Source organism: Calidris pugnax, unplaced genomic scaffold (genome assembly GCF_001431845.1).
Source record: "Calidris pugnax isolate Ruff unplaced genomic scaffold, ASM143184v1 scaffold39, whole genome shotgun sequence".
NCBI lineage: Eukaryota > Metazoa > Chordata > Aves > Charadriiformes > Scolopacidae > Calidris > Calidris pugnax.
In genome coordinates, this window is record NW_015090828.1 from 800,083 (window position 1) to 804,034 (window position 3,952).

Sequence of the window (3,952 nt, forward strand, 5' to 3'; positions counted from 1 at the left end):
TATTTGCTTTGCCAGAAACTCTAACATTCTCGAGGGGAGAACGTGTGGCGGGGAGGGACCAGAAGGTGTTTATTACTTCCCGTCTTTACGGGGAGGGGGGGCGGAGATAATCCCCGTGATCCCCGGTGCAGGGCAGGGCGCAGACCGCCGGGGGGACGCCGTTCGGAAAGGCACCGGGGGAACCCGCCGCCGCTCTCCGCGGTGCCCTGCGCGGAGATCTGCGCGGGCCGCGGAGCCGGGACCGGCGGTGTGAGTGCGGGGGGGAGAGGGTGCGGGGGAACCGCCGCTCCTCCCGCCCGGGGGAAGCCGGGAATGGGCGACAGCGACGATTAAATTTAGGAAAATGAGGGCTCCATAGAATTTGGGGGGGGAGGGATAAATATGGAGTCCTCTCAACCTTCAGGAACCACAAGGATAATTTCCCCATCACAGCCTGGTTCCTGGCGGGCAAGAGAAAGGGGTAAACTGAGTGGTGGGGAAATCGTTCGGTCCATCTGTTGAGACTAATGGCTGACTAATTTATGCATAGAGTCCTGTCCGTCCGCCCCCCCCCCCCCGCCCCATAGCTTGGAGTTTTTGGTTTTTTTTGATTACTTGGAGTCGTTGATTATTTTGTATTTTTGCTTGTGGGGAAATTATTCACAGTTGGGTCAACCTTTTGAGAAGAATGGGTGACTAATTTATGCATAGAGTTGTGTCTGTCCATCCATCCATCCATCCCCCTCTCCCCCCAGCCCTATGACTTGGAGTCGTTGATTATTTTGTAATTTTATGACTTGAAGTCGTTGATTATTGTGTATTTTTGCTTGTGGGGAAATAGTTCTCAGCTGGGTCTATCTGTTGAGACTAATGGGTGACTAATTTATGCATGGAGTTATGTCTGTTTGTCCCCCCTCAGCCCTATGACTTGGAGTTGTTGATTATTTTGTGACTTTGTGACTTGTAGTTGTTGATTATTTTGTATTTTTATGACTCGGAGTTGTTGATTATTTTGTATTTTTGCTTGTGGGGCAATTGTTCTCAGCTGGGTCTATCTATCATAGAGTTGTGTGTCCCATGTGTCATGTGTGTCCCCTGTCCCACGAATAATTTTGCTGTTAGAGATGGTGCGAGAAATGTGAACGTTAAAACACAAGCGAGGCTTGAGAATCCAAAGAGGTGGGGAAATAATGATTAATTTAGGCTTGAATCTGTAGCAATTGTGGCTGGGTTGGAACAGGAGGGAACCGCTTGGTGCCCAGCAGGTCACTGTCACTGTGGTGAACGCTGGTTTGGGTTATTAGTGGGTCTGCTTGTATTTCCCCATCTTTCCCCCAGCTCTGCAGACTGCCACAGCGTGCAGCTTTCCTGCTCTGGATCCCCAGCAGTGAGTTTAGCCTGTATTATCTTCACGTAAGTCCTTTTTGCAGTTCGGTGCTCCAAGAACTTCCTCCCATCTCCATGGTGTCTCCACTTTGCTGACTGAGCAGAGATGTGAATTTTCCCCTGCAGGAGATGTAGCTGCCTGTCCCCTCCGGATACACTTAGAGAGTTGGGAGGTTTCCAAAGCGCTGTGCCGGAGCTCTTCGCTCTCCCTTGCTCAAGAGGGTTGTTGAGAGCTTTGGTTTCTTTAAAAGAGCCTCAGAATGGGGGAGAGCATTTGGTCTATCAACTAACTTCCTTTCAAAGGAAGGAGTATGGTTTGCGTGATTGACACAGCAACTTTCTCTTCAGCTGGAGCCAAGGGCAGTGTTGTGCTGAATTCAGTAATGAAATGCGCGCAGACTGGGAAGAAGCATGGAAGGAAAAAAAAGGCTGTTGTTCTCGACACAAAGAATGGTTTGTTACAGGATCTTTACAATGGCGAAAAGAAAAAAAATTGTTGTGAAAAAATACTTACATTCATGCCATCAGAAATGTTAGGAGGCTGCTTTGTGCATTGATTCTGGCAGTTAAAGGACAATTTAAGTTGGAAGAGGTCTCTGAAGTTTGTCCAGGTCAAATCCCCGCTTAAAGCAGGGCTAATTTTGAAGATCGATCAGGATGCTGTATTTTGTAATCCTTAATGGTCGTTAAAAGCTCATGAAATCTTGATGAGTATGTTACTGGGTTATTGCGGATTGTGAATTGTCTTTATAGGAGTTAGATTACGAAGATACTTGTAATATGACTCATTTTGGGGGAGAATGTCTCACAAAAAATAATCAGCTTAGCTTGTTTGAGGTATTCAGATTGTGACAAAGCTCTGAAATATTTTTAGACTCAATACAGAATGTCTTGGGCAAGTTATGAGTGGGAGAGAAGGAAAGAATAAGCAAGGGTCAAGGCCGTTTTAAACTCGGGTATATGTGCTAGGGCAGTCCAACTTGTGAGAGTGTCTGCTGTTTCAGCTTTTGCTCAGCTCTCTTCTTAGGAAAAGTACGTAAGTAAATCTGTATGCTGCCTTGAGTTTTATTGACAACTTGAAAACACAGACTTCCCAGGGTTTTTTTGACACAGCTGCAATGGGTTCTGTTTATACTGCTAAAATAAATGTTTAAGGATAGCTATCCTCTTAATGACAATTTTTTCTGTGGTTGTGGGTGGGAGGGAAATGAGACATCTAGAAAACTGGTCTTCTTGACACAAAGTGAAGACGATCAACTGGCACTTAGAACAGGATTAAGACTAGGCTTGTTTAAATTCTGGTTAGCTGAGTACTGACAAACCATAAAATAACTCACTGTTATCTTTACAATCTGTTGTGGTCACCACAAAAAACACACAAAAAGATGTTTTTTCTTTTGTGTTCTGCTCTCTGTAAAGAGAAGTGGTCATGCCCTTCTGGAGGTTTTAGCGGAGCTGAGAGCTTGCAGATCTGATCGCTTCAGAGAAAATGATGCTCTAGTGAAGGGATGCTGCCACTAAAGCAGGTAGCCAAGCACAGAAATGCTGGGTTAATTCACCAGTATAGCCTCTATATTTAAACTTTTTTTTCCATTATTGTGCATTGTGATAGCTTTTTAATTGTTTCCAGAGTTGTTTGTGTTGTTTCAGCATGCAGTGTGTGTGTGGGGGGGTTAGAAGTAAAACAGGCTGAAACATAGGGACAATGTTACTTGTAAAAACGCACAGTTCTGCAGAAAAGCGTAGTGTAGCACACAGATCTTAAAGTTCAGCGCTGTTCACAGCTTCAGAAAAGCTCTCTGTAATTCCCGTTCCTGGTACCCACCCACCCCATAAAGAGAGTAACCATGTGATTAAGATACCTTTAAAACAATCTTGCCCTGGATTGGACAGCTGTGCTTTCGTAACCGCCGCAGGGTGGCTGTAGCACTGATTGCTCAAAGACTGGGAGAGCCAGGTCCTAGCCGCAAGGCAAAGGCTCCAGAGCTGGACTCCTGCTAGTCCTGCCCACTTGCCACTGGTGGCCGTGGAGTTTGTCTTCCCTCCTGCCTGCGCTCGCGTTCCGGGGGACGGGTGGTGGCTGATGCTGGTGCCACCAGCGTGGGCTCTGGTGAGTGCCTGCACCTCCATGTTAAAGGCTTACGGGATGCTCTGTTGTATCTTCTTATGGTTTATGGGATGCTTTGTTCTATCTTCTTAGAGTGGATTGTCGTTTGATTGATGTTGTTGACTGATGTTTAAAATCTCATAGAGTTTGATCACAAGGCAGTAGTGTTTGCTTTTTAAGGTGGAGTGGAGGGCTGAGAAGTTATTCTGAAGTGGAGGGTTGGGAAGTTAAACGGCAGCTGAACAGAAATGAAGCTGCTGGTTGCAAATGCTCAGCTGTTTTCCGTTTAGTCTCTTCACTTGGGCTTCAACGACATTGTTAGCAAATGTTTTAAAAATCTTGGCTGCTGTTTCCCATATGCATTTTTCAGAGTGGCTCACTATAGTGTTTGCTTAGCAGGGGAGGAATTTCAGTATCACTGTGTAGAACTGCTTCTTCCATTCCCCTATTTACTTAAATACCAAAAGATTTGCATATTTG